General features: G+C 41.0%; 1 protein-coding gene across 3 annotated transcripts in view; it reads left to right on the top strand.

Moving 5' to 3' along the window:
- CHST8 (carbohydrate sulfotransferase 8) overlaps positions 1 to 19058 on the top strand; it is a 556907-nt gene that overhangs the window by 31397 nt on the left and 506452 nt on the right. The window lies entirely within an intron of this gene.

Below are 19058 nucleotides of genomic sequence, written 5' to 3' on the forward strand. Positions count from 1 at the left end.
GCTCAACAGTGTTCAAAAAATCAAACTTCACTTGTACTTCAACTTTATAAAACTCTTTTTGGCTCCCTTCTGCTAGCACTGCTGCTCTGGTCTCACCCACTGAGAAAGGAAAGCAATACCAGGCTGCCAGTAGTGGCACCCTGCCTTCCTGCCACGCCCCAGACCCACCACCCCCTTCTACCTGCCCACCATGCCCCATATACCCAAGGAGGGACGACTGTGAATCCCCTAACATCACCACAGGCTCCTGGTGCTAATGACCCGCTCACCTCTCATGCCCAGTATCCACCAGCACGGAAGTTCTAGTGCCTCCATGTTTGCTCTTTATATGCAGAAAATATTTGTTCACAAATCAGGTTTTCTGTACATAAATCCCAAATATTAGACCTTTGTGCCGTGAACTCCAGGTTCATCCCCATAGACTAACACGTTGGCCACAGAAACTTAACCTTTGACTAGGAGTTAAATTTTGAAAATTAAGAAAACATGCCTCTCTGCATTGGAAGGAAATAGCTAATGTCGTCATTAACATGAAATTTGCATGGACGAGTGCAAATTTTTTGCGCAATTAGCTGTGCGCACATTTTTTGTGCACAAAACTCCTTGCACATGGCTAGATTTTAAAAGGGCTGCGTGTACACCCATAAACGTGCGTCTCTTGCTGCGTGCAAAAAGATTTTATAAAGTATGCATGCAGATTATAAAATACCCCCACAGCTCTCCAAAAAAATTGTAGAGTAGGTAATAGCCGTACATAAAATGATACGCAAAGAAGGCTAGAATACCCAAAGATTTATCCAAATAGATACACCGTGAGTTATGATTTTTTTTGATAGGCGTAGATGTAAATGCTATTTAGCATGACGTTTTACACCAATAGTATAATCATTCAAAAAAAAGCTAAGCGGCTATAACAGCTTCAAATTATTAATGAATACGATGAAGAATATTATGTAATAAATATCTTACTCTCTATATTTGGCTCTCAGCATACAAAAATCACTTGACCTATGATTATACTATTGGTATAAAACGTCATGCTAAATAACATTTACATCTACGCCTATGTATGAGGTCTATTAAAAAAAATAAATCGTAACTTACGGTGTATCTATTTGGATAAATCTTTGGGTATTCTAGCCTTCTTTGTGTATCAGATTATAAAATACCCTTCATGTGTGTATGTCTGCAGCCTTTACATGCATGGAGAGAGAGAGAGAAGAGAGAGCCTCTTTATAAAGTGCTGTCTGATATTTTCTCTCTCTCTCTCGATCATTGTAAGGGGGCACTTTGATTCGGGATGAGTTTTCTGGAGGTGGGTTGGGGTTAGGGGAGGTGTTGTTACAGACACATTCAGAGGTATTCATTGTAAAATTGACATCATTAAAGAATTTGTACAGTGCAGCTAGCAGAGATTGTAGTCTACAAATCAACTCCTCTTGTTAGAATTTTCATCGCTTATAAGGTCTAAAATTCTTTAATGATGTCAGTTTTACAATGAACACCTCTGAATGTGTTTGCAAGAACAACCTGCTAATCCCAACCCACCTCCCGAAAACTCACTCTGAATTAAAGTACCCCCTTACAATGGTCCATATGTAGAGTATAAGGCTGAGCCCTATAAAGAGGCAGTCTCTCTCGCCCACCCACCAAGAAGCTGCAGCAAAGTTACATGCATAACATATGCACACCCTTCACAGCTATTTAAAATGCCCACTTACACACACATATGTGGTTGTTTTTGCACATACAAGGCTTTTAAAATCTACCTCAGTGTGTGCACAGTAGCTCACTAGCATGTGCATACAGCCCAGCTCAGCTTATTACAGCTGGTCCTCAAATACATTACACAGACACTTGGAATATATTCAAATAGCCACACAGTTACAATACAAATCATTGATGCAGGCTGCGCTAATATGACAAGTCTTTCCACCTTTCTGACATAAGGCCGTGCATATAGCAAGTACTTTTGATAAGCAATTGTCTAATGATTCTTGCTTATAAATACGTTTGGCAGACAGGATTACGTGATGTGGTGAGCGAAGCAAGTTGTGGGTTCTTGCTGCTCTGGGTGCCACCCTGCTGTATCCACCCCAATCATCTGCAAACGTATAACACTCCACAAACACTATTACAGCAATCTAGAGGTCATATTCAGCCGCTCTTCTGCTGATCATGTAATAGGTAGCCGGATAAGTGCCGATACTTGGCCTTATCTTGATAAGTTAGCTGGATGTTAGCCCTGCTATTGAGCAAGTCTAAAGTTAGCTATATAAACTTATCCAGCTAACTAGTAGATAGCTGGGTATATTCAGCTGCGCAGCCGCACCACTGAATATCCTAGACAAGTTAGCTGGATATGTTTATGTGGCTAACTTGCTCAGCTGAATAGCAGCTGAATATGGAGCTCATGTAGTCTATCTGAGAACACTTGTGATTCCGAGGATGTTTTCTACTTTCTTTGTGACTTATTAAATTTTGAAATTACATGGAGAGGATTGAAGAAGCATGGTGTGGAAGGGTGCAAACACCGATTGGGCATTTGTGTGGGTAGTGATGATATTTTCTTTTACACATTTAACCTCGGTCATTGGAGTTCTGGTGATGCAGGAAGTAAGGACTTGTGTTGACTGTGCTGTGCCAGGGAAATGGTGAGATCTGCTGTGACTGGATGATCCTGCGGGAGTTATTGCTGAAATCCAGGAAGAATTGTTTGTTTCATTGTAGACAAGCTGATCTGATTTCTTATTGATATGAGTCCCATCAGGTTAAGAAGTTGTCTTGAAAATGAAAAAAAAAACAAGACTCCTTCCGGATTTGAAAGGGAATATAGAGGAATGGGGGAGGGGGCAGCGGCATCTTACGCACAGGGACTGATCTTTCTTCACATGAGTAGAGGCGAAGGGAATGCAAGATGTAATGAGGGGAGGGATATTTGGAGTTTGAGGAATGGAAGAACGGAGAGTTGTCAGGAACAAGAATGGATTAGGAGAGGGAGGGGCATAAGCTGAGGGGGGAGGTCTCGTCCTGTACAATATGTCATGCTTAATAAGAAGGACTTAAATGAACAAACGTGATTAAAATGGTGGCATTGGAATATAGGGGTTATTAATTCAGTTATTAAAAGGCAAAAAATATTAAGTGCCTAGAATAAACAGGCCTATCAAGTAATGTATGAGACTGTTTTGAATAATGTAAACAGAGGAAACTGAAACACTGGTGGGTTGGAAAACTGGTATGCTAAGGCTGCTACTGAGAAAGCTGGTGTAGCTATATTAATTCACAAGTCACTTTCTTTCGTGGTTAAAAAGGATCCTGAAGAACGAGTCTTAATTTTAGAAGCAGATTTATTTATACAGGAAGTTCTGTTATGAGGTGTGTAGGCTCCAAATAATTATGGGTGCAAGTTTTTGTTTCTCTTTGGTTTTTTTTAGTGAGCTTAGTTTATGGCTCACAGCCTCCCTTTCTGGGTGGTGATCAAAATCGTGTTGGTGACCCAGCTTTGAGCAGATCTTACAACACATGGTCTCAGGGGAAAAAGCAACAAAGGAAAGGGGAGGCCTTTTCCTGTGTGAACGTTTGGGCCTTTTAGTCACTTGGAAGGGCCTTGTACCACTTGAGAGGGACTATGTCCACGTGCCTCAGAATAGATTACTTTTTGCCAGGTAGGTGTCATTTCTCTAAAACTGAAGTTGCAGGATTAGGAGTTATAAAAATCTTGGACCAATCATGTGTCTGGTTGGAACTGGATTGGGGTAGTGGGCTGAGTGCTGGACAACCGTGGACATTTTCCCATTAATATCTGGCTAGGGATTTAAGGTTTCATGAGTGTTTTCAAACTAAGGGCCTGATTCCCGAAAGCTTTTCTTCCATTCTGTGTCTATGGGGAAAAAGCTTACTGGTGGATTTTAAAAGCCCTCCGCCCACCAAAGCCAGGAGATACGCACGTGACTCGGCCCGGCGCGTGCCACGTGGATTTTAAAAACTCAGTGAGTACACATGTATCTCCTGGTATGCGCACAAATCATAAAGTTCAAAGAAAGGGGTGGGGCGTGAGTGAGATATGGGCGGGCCGAGTCTGTAACATGAAGTTTGCATGTAATTATTTACATGCACAAGCGCACGTCGGGGTCCCCTACTGCAGAACTTTACTTCTGCTATGGGCGGCGTGTAAATAATAAAGAAAAAAATAAGCTAGTCAATGAGGTTTTAAGGGTCAGGCCTAATAGGGTAAAAGGGAGGTCAGCTAGCTTGGGGTTTAGGAAGTTCTCTCTTTTACTGGGGCAAACTGGGAACGAACTGAGGAAATAGGTAGTTGTGTTGGCACTTATATCTACCTAAATCCCTGCCACTTACATGATTGAGGCAGCATATAAAGTCGGTTCACGCGTACGTGCGTATGTTATAAAATCACATCCATGTGCACAAGCTGGAAAATGCGAGCACATATGCGCACGCACGCAGATCTTAAAATTCACCTCTTAGTGAATTAGGCTCTAAGTGGGAAATTGTTTTTGGAAAATAAAGCCTGTGTAAATACTTCAGCTCCATTATGGGAAGCTGCTAAAATAGTAATGAGTGTGTGTGTGGATGGGGGGGAGGGGGAGGGGCGGAATTATTATAGCACTTACAATTAGGAGGAAAGATATGGACAAGAAATATTGAGGTTGGAAAAACAGCTTAGAAGGGATAAGCAAGAATTAGTGCATCATAGTAATGTAGAGAATAAAGCAAAATTTATAGCACCACAAGTCACCTTAAAGAGATTGATACATCAGAATGCTAAGAAAGTTTTATATATATATATATATGTAATTTGTATAGGTTTGGCAATAAAGCAAGGAAGATAATGGTCTCTCTAGTAAGGAATTGGGCGGGTTCTAAATTTTGTAGTGGCTATTAAAGATAGTGAGGGCCAAGTTCATGAATGCAAATAAGGACATTGTGAGAATTTTTTCAGAGTATTCAGAGTATTTTCAGAGTATTATAGTAAACTTTATTCCTCAGAAAGATCTGATCCTGTATGAATTAAGAATTTTGGAGAGGCTACAACTATCAAGGGTGTATGTAGAGCAGTTAGCTAAGTTAAATAGTCCTCTAACCACACAAGATATTTTTTCTGTTATAGCAAGCAAAATGATGTCAATCTCCTGGGCCATAATGGTTTGGTGCAGAATTCTATAAACTTTTAAAAGATAGTCACCGCCACTTTGAAATCTTTGTATACCGAGCTGACAGTGGTCGTTTCCTTCCCTTACATGACAAATAAAGCCCTGATCAGTGGTACCCAAGAAAAGGAAGAATCATACAGACATATTTCGCTGTTAATCTTTGATGTCAAATTGTTAACCAAGGGGGTCATTTATCAAAGTGCTTTATGGCGTTTTCGCATGCGAAAAACTTCTTTAACGCATGTGAAAACGCCATAACGCAATGCAAATTTGGAAAAGGGGAGGGCTTTGGGGCAGGATTTCTGGCCAAATGGGCTGGCTTTGCAATGCCATATTAAACAGTTTTAACATGGGAAATAACTACACCTTTTTCATTTGTGTTAAGTTGTGCGATATGGCTTTATTGCACTTTGCGATGTTTTCGCAAATAGCATTTTCACTATTTTAAGCTGCTGGGGGGAGAGAGAGAGGTATTTATACCTCTATATGAGGCCTACCTAGTTACTCAAGCTAAGGTTTAGGTAGTAGTGTAGGAGTTAGAGGCCAGTTTGACATTCAGCGTGTCCTTCGGAGTGAAGAAACTCACCCAAAGATGAGATTTGTACAATGTTTTCTCAACCTAGCTTGATGTTACCCAGGTAGAAAGTCCATCAGATTCTTGATAACCACCTTTCAAAATTTCTGTGGAATAGCTCCAAACCTAGAATTTCATTATGTTGGTTGCAAAAGGACTGTAAACAGGGAGAGCTGCTTTTATCAGACTTGGAAATGTACAATAGAGCTTGTTTGGCTAGAATTTTGAAGGATTGGCTTTACCTGTCCTCACATTATGTAGATATAGATGCTGAAATAACTTTTCTACAGCCCATACACTCACACCAGCATGTGATGCACTCAGGTAAGTAAATTGCCAATTAACCATCACTATAGTGTATTAGTGGCATTTTTGAGAGATGTTTGGAAATATGAAGGCTTTAAATCATAATTCAAAGGTGTCTCCATTACCCTCAATAAAAGACTTCATGCTGGGAGATCAGGTGAAAGTTTTCCATATGGGCTCAGAAAGGTACAAGACAGCTCAAGTCATTAGTGAAGATGATTTATGTTATCCTCCCAGAATATTAAGGATCAATATTGTGTGGATAATAATTTTCCTGCATATCTACAATTGAGACATTATGTAGGGAGCCTACGTATGCAAGGGTTAAATATGAATTTAATTGTACAGATGGATAGGGTTTTTAAAGTGGAAGAGGTGGAAAAGTTGCCCATATTGGAATTGAAGAAAGCGCTACAAGAACAATCCCGTAAGACTAACGTTGGCAAATTAATACTGATGTGAAGAAGGGATTCCAATATTGAGCTGACAGCAGTACAGCAAAAATGTATCTTAAGATTAAAGAACTCACAGAAAACATGTCATTAAGAGAAACTCAATGCAAATTCTTATATAGAGCTTATATTTCTCAGGAATGGGCTTGTAGAGCTAAAATTGAAGATACCGATAGATGTGTTAAATGTGAGGATGAGGTGGGCACTATGGAGTACTTTTAGAATTTGTTTAACTTATTTTTCTCTAACAGCCGAGTTCTACATTCCCTGTTATAATGTAACTTGTTTTTGTTTGCTCTGTTAACTGGTTCCCCCTAGTTTGCTGTAAACCGGTACGATAAGACCTGGTCTTGAGCATCGGTATATTAAAAGAATTTAAATGGTACATTGTGTTTTTGGTTCTGTTCTCACATACGGATTTTTTGGGGGAAGATAGCAAGATTCTTGATTGAGGTGGTAGGTCAAGTGGTTCAACTGTTAATGAACGCTATATTGTTTGATAATATCACAGTGTTGAGGCATTAGAGTAAAGAGGTTTTTATGGAAAACCTTTCTAGTGGAGAACAAAGTAATTTCGGCTGTGTGGAGGGAAGTGGACACTCCTCCTCCCTATCTTTTTGGCACTGGCAGAATATGTTACATGATGATATGCAGATGGAGAAGTGGATGCTTTTTTTGCGAAGGAAACTGTTTATAGAAATGTAGGAGCCATGCATGAAGCGATTGGAGTGGAGGAGTAGCCTAGTGGTTAGAGCAGTGGGTTACAAACCAGGAGACCAGGGTTCAAGTCCTGCTGTTGTTCCTTGGGCAAGTCACTTTACCCTCCATTGCCTCAGGTACAAACTTAGATTGTAAGCCCTCTGGGGATAGGGAAATACCTGCACGTAACCCACTTTGAAGTGCTGAGAAAAGTGGAATTTAAGTGGAAGTCTTAAATTAAAAAAAAAAAAAAGATTTACTCTGAAATTTTGTTGCAAAATCATTTATTGTAGATTATGCTATAAGACTGTCATAGATTTATCTTGCTATGGTAAGACTAGTTGTCAAGCTTGCATTTCAGGACTCCATTCTTTGATAATGTTTGGTTCTATGGAAGGGATGGCGGAATTTAAGAGTTCAGTACTGTTAAAATCAATAACATTATACTCCTGTTGTCTCTACTGTTGATGATAACTTTTACATGCATTGCATATTTTCAACCTTGTATTTATGATGTTCATGAGTAGCATGAACACGTACATGAAATTTATATTTGTTTTAATTATGTCTCAATAAAAACGTTTGTACATATAGTATGATTGACAAAGACTAGGCATCGAGCCTTTTCTTATTCAAAATCCACTCCTTTAGAATACAGGGCTAAAAGGACTTTGTTTGGTTAAAGACTGAGGTTTTTAGACAGCAATAAAAACTTGTCTGCTTAACGGTATGTAATTCTGGAAATTTTAACTTCAGTTTTTTAGAATTCGAGAATTAACTATTTTTGGTCTGTTTTTTACTTGTCTTGGCTGGAATGTTTTATGCAGTTTTGGTGATTTGTTTTTAGGAATATTTGTTTTATTGTTTTTTGACTTTGCAGGGTCTTTCTCTTGAAGTTCTGTTAAGGTTATATTTGACGTTTTCAAAGTTATTTTATCGTGGATCTCTGACTATTTTGCTTTGCTTTACTTTGGATCTGTAATTATGCACAGTTTTCATGCTTTGCTTGATTTTGCTTTGATTAGCTAAATGATGCAACTCGTCTGCACACTTAGGCGTCCACTTCATAAGTCAGTTCTGACATGTAGCAGCCTATTAGTCACTTTTCCAGTTTAATTGGAATAAATTGTTATGGAGCGGCTTGAAACAGCTTAACCTTATTTTACCAAATAAAACCCTTGTTAGTTAATTTGGAGCCCCTGGATGTAAAATGAATGATTTTTTTTTTTCCTGATAAATCTGTGTCTCCCGCCTTCCACTGCTCATCTGCATTTTGTTTGGTTCTCCTCCTCCTTCCCTCTTTCTTGTGGTGGAAATGATAGCAGCAGCTTTCACAAGTCAGCCTTGCCAATATATCTTCTTTAACATAGGGACACGAGACCCTCGTTCCGGTGGCCTCGCTTCCTCCTCCCTTTACAAATAATACAACATAACTGTATGGTGATAAACAAAAGGCCGCAGTTTATTGAACTTAACCCGAGCCAATAACTTAACATAAATACAAATAACATCCCCTCCTCCACCACCTCCGCCGCATCCCAATCTTCACTTATACCGCGGCCTGGTGGTAAGCAAGCATTTGCCCCCCCTTTCCCCCTACTCACCCCGCCGCGTCATCAGCGAGGGTAAGCTTGCGGCCTGAGCATCGGCCTCCCCCTTGCTCTTTAGGCCTTCCCGTGTAGCGGCCCCAAGCTACACGGGCATTCCTCCCCCCCCTCCGAACAGTCCATAACAAAGTCACAAAACACAATACAACATATGGCTCGGGTTTTCCGCCACCAACAAAGACCTGGCTACAGTCTTTGTACCCCCACTGCGGCCCCTAAATCGATCTGGTGGCGAAGCCCATCTTCCAAGGCATCGTTAAAGAGGTCAAGACCAACGTCAGAAAGGTGGACCCCATCCCCAAGAAAATAACCCCCCAAAAGCTCCCAAGACCACTGATGCCTAATCCAAAAGCCACCCTCTGCTTGCTACGCTGCCTGAGCCTCAACTGACTGGCTCCCTACACTTCCCCCTTACTGCCCTACCCGTATACCAATGGCTGCGCAGCATTCAAATTTGCTGCGCTCCCATTGGCATAAGTCCAGCTACTCCTCCCCCCCCCCCCCTTTGCTCCCTCCCTTGCTCGCCCCGTCCGAGGCTCGTGCCCATGTTATGGGCGGCAACCCCGGACAAGCCCGGATCGCCTCCTCTTCTGGTTGCAGAGAGAGAGAGTGTGGCTCCCCCGCCCATTGGCTGTGCAAATCTGAACCATTTCTTCTCCCCCCCCCCCCCCCTTTCAGCAGACTGAGGACATCATTTCATGCCTTCAAACGTAGCTCTCCAAACTTATCCAGGCCTGTACGTTTTTGGTGTCATTTTAGCTGTAGCAAACCACATCTTTAACGTAAGCGCAGAGAAAATCCCTCTCTTTATGCTGTGTGAGAACATAAAATACTTTGGAGAGAAAATGGCAGTGTCTTGGTGCATTTATCTCTTATTTCAGTCTAGAGCAAGGCCAAGATTGTTTAGCATTATGCATGCATACTAGATTATAAGATTCAGGTACCTTAATATTAATCATCTGCAGTGCTGGAGTTCTGAATTACAAAGCAAAATGTCAGCCTCTCTTATCACCAAGTTTTTGTTATTCAACCTCTGGTTTATGTGAGGAGAAATCAGAGCTAAGGCTTGCGTTGGGCCTGTTTTTCCCCTCCTTAAGTCGATTTATAATGCCAGCGTGTTCCTGGCACCGAGATTCATCTGTTTTTCATAAATATTGCATAGGCTGTATCATCGCCATCACCTGACGCTGGCTGAATGGGCCCTATCTCCTTTCCCCCCCACATACACCCATAATCAGTTTGAGTTGTCATGGGAAGCCATTCAGTGATATTTCAATCAGACTCTGCCCATATAACGGATGCTATTCAAATTCTTTCTGAAAGGGAGCCGAGGTTTCATCCTGCTGCTTGGAGAATGATATGCTAAAAGTAGCTTCCCCTGGGCTTGGCTGCAGTTCAGTGCTTTGTAATTTATAGCTCTTCCCTTCCTGATTCTGGCTTTGACCTTGGAACCTTTTTAACTCTGGATGTATCTCATAAGTTCACACGTTATCAGCTTAAGCTTTCTTGTGCAGAAATGCTATCGCTTTCTCTACCCTCCTGATGCCTCTGATTACGATCTGCTCCAAATATAGCAGGAAAAAAGAGTTGAAAGTGGCAGAGGATATTAACAATTGATGGGGGCAGGCTTTTTTTTTTTTTTTTAAATTCTTAAATAACTGCTAGCAGAGATGTACACTGTCCTGAAGATTATTAGAAAGTGACTTAAGTCGCGCTAGATAAATGCAAAGCATGGCAAGCATTGATAAGAAGGAAGTAGAGGTACATTCCTTCTAGCCCTTTTTTGTCTGAAGATCTAATTGGACCAGTACGAATGGAGGGGATGGTTATGACCAGGTTAATGCCGCACACATTGTATGCTTACATAACAGAGTATTCTCTTGTAAGAGATTATGTTAGCGGAAAGCCATAGATGGCTGTGTTATGATCAGGCACCTCTTTAACGAAAACAAATGCAGATGTGTAATTAAGTTAATGGCCCTAGATTAGACTAATTTTTTCTAAGTGGCGCTAATAAAGGCCTGCTTTGCGAATGAAAAGGCAGGGAATAAGCCAGCAATGAGCCTTGTAGTTTACCAAAATGCAATTTACAGTAAACGTACGCTCTTGCACATTGTATGAATGAATTTGGCGTTCATGAATTTGCAAGGGCTGTAGGCTGTCTCTGCTCTCGATGAAGTGTTTGTGGGTTCATCTCGGGGCCTCAGTTAATAAAGATGTATTCCATAGGCACTTAATGGGGGGAGGGGATGAGGAAGTCCCTCTCTGAATAAGGCCTTTGGAGACCAAGGCACAAGGACTAGACAAAGTAGAAAAATTAAAGTTTAACATCTCACAATAGCTTCTTGTGTTTTTGGATTTTTTTTTTTTTTAACCAAGCAAGAGTTGTCTGTTGTGAATGAAGCCACAGCTGACGATCATATCACTAACATTTTAGAAGTCAATGTCATTTCCCAATTCCACTGTAACAGCAGAATGCAGTGTATCGGATGCAATGAGAGAGTCAGTTTCTCTTGGCTTCTGATAGGTCTAAGAGAAGGATTTCATGTTTATTGACTGACTTTAATATTTATGGTTTGCAAATACGATACATCTGCTTGGGATGTGAGCTGAATATTTTGAAGGGGGTGGGGTGGGTGAGTACACTGTGGTTACAAGAATTTAACCCTGTGCTTAAGTGGTACACACTGTATGAAGTATGCATAGAGTTATTGGTCAATAGATAAACTAATGGGGTTATTACCCTAGCAGCGATGGTCTGACTGCATCAGGCTTCAGGAAAGGATTTGGAGCAACCTGCACAGTCACTGCTCTATCAGCCTATGCTTCCAAGAAGGGATTGGGGGTAATTTGCATGGGGTGACCGTGTTTAAAACCCAAATTTCAGAGAGCATGGGGAGGCCGGAGGTTTTGAATAATGGCTTTAGCAGCCGTGTGGACTATTGGAAAGCTTGGTAGTAAGACACGGTAAGGGGACATGGGTGTTGGATTTAGTATAAGACTCATAGAGGAAGATGAGGCCTAAAATAGCCTTTTGGTGGAGGTGGTGGAATCCAGTATGGTTCTGTCCCCTCGGGGCAACCCAGGAACTCTCTGTCTGTCATAGTGCCAAGGAGTGATGTAACTATTCCCTTGTGAACCTGAGATAACCTGAACACAGTGGAGGAAAAGGCCTATTTCCTGCAGAGGGGCAGGATTGTAGGGGAAGGTAATTTAAGTAATGAGTAACTCCTGCCAAGGTGTCTGCAGGAAGAGAGAAAGGGCTGGAATGCATAAACAAAAAAAATCCTCCTTGTAGGTAGGAGCATGTTATATGTGCATCTGTCTCAAGGACTAGAAACTAAAACAAATATGACACAATTTTATTTCATTCTGCCTCATACTGGAAGAATGAGAGAATTTAAAACAAACAGGTAAATAATTTTTGTTTTTCGCTTCTCATTGGATAAGACTTTACTGCAATGCTGTTAAGAGAATTTTTCTTTTTACAGGTAACAATTCACACCTAACCTAAATAGCAGATAAGTAATCAAGGTACAGAGAAGGGCAACCAAAATGATAAAGGGGATGGAACAGCTCCCCTATGAGGAAAGACTGAAGAGGTTAGGGCTGTTCAGCTTGGAGAACAGACTGCTGAGGGGGGGATATGATAGAGGTCTTTAAGATCATGAAAAGTCTTGAATGAGTAAATGTGAATCGGTTATTTGCACTTTCAAATAATAGAAGGATTAGGGGGCACTCCATGAAGTTAGCAAGTAGCACATTTAAGACTAATCTGAGAGAGTTCTTTTTCACTCAGTGCACAATAAAACTCTGGAATTTGTTGCCAGAGGATGTGGTTAGTGCAGTTAGTGTAGCTGGGTTTAAAAAAGGTTTGGATAAGTTCTTGGAGGAGAAGTCCATTTTAACTGCTATTAATCAAGTTTACTTAGGGAATGGCCACTGCTATGAATTGCATCAGTAGCATGGGATCTTCTTAGTTTTTGGGTTCTTGCCAGGTACTTGTGACTTGGATTGACCACTGTTGGAGACAGGATGCTGGGCTTGATGGACCCTTGGTCTGACCCAGCCTGGCAATTTTTTGTTCTTATGTTCTTAAAACACTTTGGTGTACTTTTGCATATTTATTAAGCCTGTTCCTTCTGCCATTTAATAAAGATGTGTTCTGTAGGCACTTAACGGGGGAGGGAGATGAAGCCCCTTCTCTGAATAAGGCCTTCAGGGACCAAGGGACAAGGACTTAAACTAGAAAAAGAATTACCATCAATTAGGTTTATCGGTGTTAGAACATCTTTGCCAAATACATTCAGCAAGTTGGAAACAATTTATCTGGTGTGGACATTTGGCTTTTATCAAGAACTGCAGCAATACACTGAGCACGTTCTGTCTGTGGAACCCTTTTTTGAATAGAAGATAATCCTTGTAAGCCCTGATAGCCTCCCTGTGCTGGCGATTTTGGGTTGTTACGCTAATACCTTAGTCATAGAGATGCCTGCACTCCTTGAGATCAACACCGAGCGAGCAAAGAGATCAGGGGAAAAATGTGCTCAGCACAATGTGTAATCCATAGTTTATCATGCAAAGCAAAAACTCCTCTTGAGGAGCACTGACGTTAACGAAAATACATACCAAGGCTGAGCTCTCTGGTCCGTGAGCCGATTTTGCAGAGTACCGCTTTTTTCACATTATTCTGATATATGGTTAGTTTATTTTAGTCTTTAGTCTATAAATAGTGAACCATGTTTAATAAATATGTGCTATTTGATTTCACTAATGAATTTGATTGGTCTGGCCTTTTTTGGAATGTATAACTAGGAACTATCTTTTCCATAGTGTTACTAGGCTGATAACTTTTCCTAGTAACTCGTTAAACCTTTATCAATTATATATTTGAAGCAAGTTGTTGGTTTTTTTTTTTTTGCTTTTGGTTTTTTTACTTCTGATCCCTTTTCTCTTGCTTAACCTACTCCAGAAACTGCTGGGACCCTTGCTTTTGTACCAGTGTGTTCATTACAGGACAGTGTAAAAAAATAAATTGGATTGTTTAGTGCAAACATCTACCTGCGGACCGCGGAGAGAGGCTTGTAGCGTGGAGCTGTAAACCACAAAGAAATCCGAAGGCCATTTTGAGTTGTCTTTTGCATTGGGAGCTAATGTAAGGAGTGGGGAAGTGGAGTAAGATTTGGGAAAAGCAGCACTGAGGCTGCTACAAAGTGGTTGAGAAAAAAAGGGTCAATAGAGAGTTCCTGTATTCACTGGTGATACGTCTCTGACAGAGAAATAGCATAAGACAGGGTAAGTGGTTCTGAGTTTGAGTTATTTAACGTCATGATGGGGTGCAGATTGCTATGGAGTTCCAAGTTTCTATGAGCAGTCCTGCTGGAAACCTCAAAAACCTTTGGGCTCCCCATACTAAGCATTTTTCCGAGAGAAACAAAATGGGAAGAAACCTTTGGTGCATTAGCCCTCATCCCCCCCCCCCCCCCCCCCAAAAAAAAAATACCCAAACAACTTTGCACAATGTCCATGGAAATCTTGACTTTACAGCATACTGCATGGTAATCAAACAAGAGATTTTCTGTGTAATTTTCGTGAACATAAAACATTGAATTTGGCAAAGTGTGGTGAGATATAATCAATCAGTTAATGATAATTAAGACAATAATGATTTTAACATCCAGCAACAGAATTTGTAATGTAGAGTGAAATCCTCGATGAGCACTATTGCTTTGTGCATTAAAGATTTCAAAAGATAAGTGCTCTACTTTTACACATTCTCTTCTCTGTTTAAAATTTAGGGACGAATGCCGCAAATCAGAGACACAGAACATTTTTAAGGTTCTTTTAACAGGGACAAATCTTAAGAGTTTCATCCCTTCAACTTTTCTTATATTACCAGATATTATTTTTATTGCATTTATTTGAAAATATTTTTCCCCATTTGAGTAATTTTTAGACGCAGGGGCCTATGCATGCATGTAAAGGCCATTTTAGTGTGAACAAAAAATAGCATGGTACTTGCGATGGCCCTAGCATGCATGCTAGACTGGTTTGAAACAACGTTAGCGTGTACAAGCTAAAGTCAGCATGTGTGCACATGTAAATGAAGGAACGGCAAATGCACATGAGACTTTAGCATGCATGTGGTAAACAGCATGGCATGCTGTCCTCCATGACGTATTTAGCTCACATTTGCCAAGGGCCAAAATTCAACCCCCTTCCCAGACCCGATTTTTAAATATTTAGTGTGCACATTATTTCAAGGATTCAGCTAACAAGATTCATTGGAGGTTGCTGATAGAGGGGATGGGGCTTTAATGGTAGGGAATGTTGGGGGAGGTGTGGACTAGAGGACAAAGGAGAAAGAGCAAGAAGGAGGAGGAGGCAAGAGAGGAAGGATACCAATACACATGAGCACTTAAAGAGAAATTCCACATCTATGTAGAGAAAAAAATGTATTTTCAAACCAATGACGACTGTTTTTCAAATGTTGTGGTAGACTGTAATATGTAAGCAAATTGTTGTAAATATTGCAAATAAAAGCCCATCCCACAAGCTCTAACCAAACACCTGGATTATACTGAAATGTATGGGTTCCTTGTCCTGCATGGTCTCGGATGTTACAGCCTACAAGAGTTGCAGTGGAAACAAGGTTGCAGCCGTTAAGTCCCTCATAGAGTTACGGTAGGAGGGATGGCCATAAGGCAGCTGCTTCTCACCCAAGGCACCATTCCCTTGTCTATTAGTTTTCACCCACTGCACTCATCTGAAACTGATCTTCTGTGTGTTTACAGCACTTCTGCCACCTTCTTAATTTTAATTCCCCTTTACTGTTCTTTCACTTCTCACATGCCAATTATTTTCAATTTCAGTCTTTGGGACTATCCAGCTTTGTTCAGGCCTGATTACTAGTCCTGTCTTCTAGATTTTACTGAACTCTTTATTACTTCTCCACCTATTGTCTCCCAGTTGGTGTCCCTTGCAGGTCAGGGATTAGCTGACGCCTGTTACCATCTGCACCCACTCTCCGGGGATGCCAACCTCAGTGCGCAATGTTATGCGCTTTCACTGTGTAGCTTCCTTTTTCCAGGGAAGTCTTGCCTTACCAAATCTTTGTTTTTTGTTTTTTTGGAAGTTGTAAATAAAGATGTAGATAAAAGTGAGCAGGTAGAAATGGTGTATTTGGATTCTCAGAAGGCATTTCACAAACTCCCCCCCCCTCCCCCCCCATGGAAGATTTCTCAAGAAATTAAAAAGTCATGGGATAGGAGGCAGTGTCCTGTTGTGGATTGGCAATTTGTTAAAAAAACAGGAAACGGAGGGTAGGAGTGCATGGTCAGCTTTTCCAAATGGTGTAAAATCATTCGTGGAGCATCACTGGAATCTGTTCTGGGACCTGTGCTGTTTAACGTATTCAGAAATGATCTGGAAAAGGGAATGACAAGTGAGGTGATCATGTTCGCAGATGGCACAAAATTATTCAAAGTTGTTAAAACTGCAGCAGATTGTGAGGTGCTGCAGAGGGGCCTTGTGAGACTGGGATGCCGGGCATCTGAATGGCAGATGAAACCTGATGTGGAAACATTAAAAGTGAAGTACATAGAGAAAAAGAATCCCAGCTACAGGTAGGTACACGAGTCTGGATTGCAGGGTCACCACTCAGGTAAAGGATCTCGGGAGTCCTCGTGGGGACAGTACGTTGTAATCCTTGGCGCTGTGTGTGACAGCGGCGAAAAATGAAATGGAATGTTAGGAATGATGTGAAAAGGACTGGAGAATAAAATGGAAAATATCACATTACTTCTGTATCGAGTGCCGTTCTGGTCACCCCATCTCAAGAAAGATGGAACTAGAAAAGGTGCAGGGGAGGGTGACAAAAATGGTAAAGGGGATGGGATGGCTCTCCTCTGAGAGGCTATGCAGGCCCGGGATCTTCAGCTTGGAAGAGAGATGGCTGAGGGGGGACATGAGAGAAGTTTACAAAATCATAATTGGGGTGGAATGGATAAATTAAAAGGTGGTTAACGTCCTTATTTTCACTCTACCCTCTTTCCCTCCCTTCTTTCTTATCAGTACTATAATCTTTTTTTCCCTCTTTCTGCTCCTACATTAGACACCCTGTTGGAACAGTCTACTTAACAATTTCTCAACATTTACCACATTCACTTGTTTTCTTTCTTTGCCAGTTTAATTATTTCAAGACTAGATTATTGTAGTAGTTTGCCCCGAGACCTCCCTTCTCCTCTCTCTTGATTCATCAACATCTTAATCTCCTGCAGTTCTTCCTTCCTTCCTTCCATCTCGCTTTTCATACACTGCTGCTTTCCTGCACACAACTGGCTGATTGCCTTGCACGTTCCATATTGTTCACCGATTCTTCACCTTTAACCTTCTCTACACACCGTGCCTCAGAACCACCTTCTCTCCAATCTCTCATCGGCCCCTGTCCCTCCATATCCATTCCAAACTTCTTCTTTTTCCCCTCTGTCTTGCTCTTCCATGTGCCTGTTCTTGCTTGCTTCCCTCTCTCCATTGCTTTTCTCAACCCATGGAATTCTCTACCAAGCTCACTTTGCTTCTATTGTTTATTTCCTCTCTTAAATCTAACCTCATTAATCATCTTTTTTTTTTTTTCATTTAGCTTTCTCAGATTAATATCTACCTGCTCCTGCTGGCTGCTGTGCCACTCATACATCAGATTGCAAACTCCCCTTGACTGATTATGTTTTTCCTTCTGTTTTGTTAATTGCACTGTGGTCAAAGGTGATATATAAATAAAAAAAAAATAAGTAAGCAGGTTTTGATTAACTACTTATTTGAACTGAAAGTTACAATAGCTCTCAAGCTTTCCTTTTACATAGAAATAGCGAATATGATGGCAGATAAGGACCTCCAGGGTCCATCTAGTTTGCCCAGTTCTATGCCATAAATCCCATTTGATCTTTGACTTTCTTCTGACTTCTTCATAGCCAGGATTCCTCAGTGCATGTTCCATGCTTTCTCTGTCACTGTTTCAGTCTCCACCACCTCTCCTGAGAGACTGACGGAGTTTAACAGGAAAACAACAAGATGGTGAGTCACAGGCCTCAAGCACTAGTCACTAGAGAGAGTTCTAAAGAGTTGAGTTTGGTGTCCAGGGAAGCTGGTGACGGGGCAGCTGTGTACACTGTGTCTCTCACTAGGTTCTGGGAAAGCAGGGGGGAGGGATTCTTTTCCTCTTGTCCATCCAAATATTGGAATGGGTTCTGTGGGGATCCACCTGTATCCAGAGCCAGGAAGATTTGTTGAACCAAGGTTAAAGGGATAGAGGAGTTTGCCAAGAGACTGAATCAGCAGCTAGGTACAATGCCATCAATTTTTAGGAAAGGAGAGGATTTTTTTTTTTGTTGTTTCTGGGGATTTGAGTGAGACAGCACTCTATTGGAGAACTAGGAGAAGTCCCTGTATTTTCCCCAACTACTCAAGCAGCATGAGAATTCGGATGTAAATTCATCAAAAAGCTATAAATATGGCAAAAATAGCCCCGCGATAAAAAAGGAGGCGTGGCTAGGCTAATCTCCCTGCTCCCACATCACACAGGTAATTTCTGCAAGCTGTGATAAATTTATTGCACCAGCGCTAATTTTCGCATCGCATGCACGTTACCAACCAAAAAGGTTTTTATCACGAATGCCAGAGAGAGAGACCAATATGTAACTACTTTATTATTTATACCACTGTGAGAGGGGGCACTTTTAACTTGGGCTGGGGTTTGGGGCTGAGATAGGTTTGGGGGAGCAGTTTTACTTACACAGTCAAAGGTACAAACAGCAAAGTTGACATCACTGAAGATTTTCTGTCATTTGGAGTAATGAAAGGTAAAAGAGGAGTTGATTTGTACAATGTACTCTCTACCTAACTTGATTGCATGCATTAAGGCCCTAATGAGAAATGACCCTGTCAGTTTGTTTTTCTGTACCAAATACTTAGCACTTTGTTGCAAAGTATTTTTGGAGAACGGTTTTTCCTATCTGTTTGCATTTTGGATTGTTTTTACATTTTCAGTCTTGCTGGATTATTTCTGTACTTTTGAGTAAACTTAATTTTTGTTTGGAATACGACAATTGGTGTGAGGACTAATTTTGGAGTTACTAACTGTAATCCCTTGGGTCTTGCAGGTTATCCTATTTCCCATAGCAATTATATGGCAAATTATCTGTTATGGATCTGTTTTTTTTATTCTAGACACTGCAGTGAATTTGTCAGT

The sequence above is a fragment of the Rhinatrema bivittatum genome, chromosome 7, assembly GCF_901001135.1.
Source record: "Rhinatrema bivittatum chromosome 7, aRhiBiv1.1, whole genome shotgun sequence".
NCBI lineage: Eukaryota > Metazoa > Chordata > Amphibia > Gymnophiona > Rhinatrematidae > Rhinatrema > Rhinatrema bivittatum.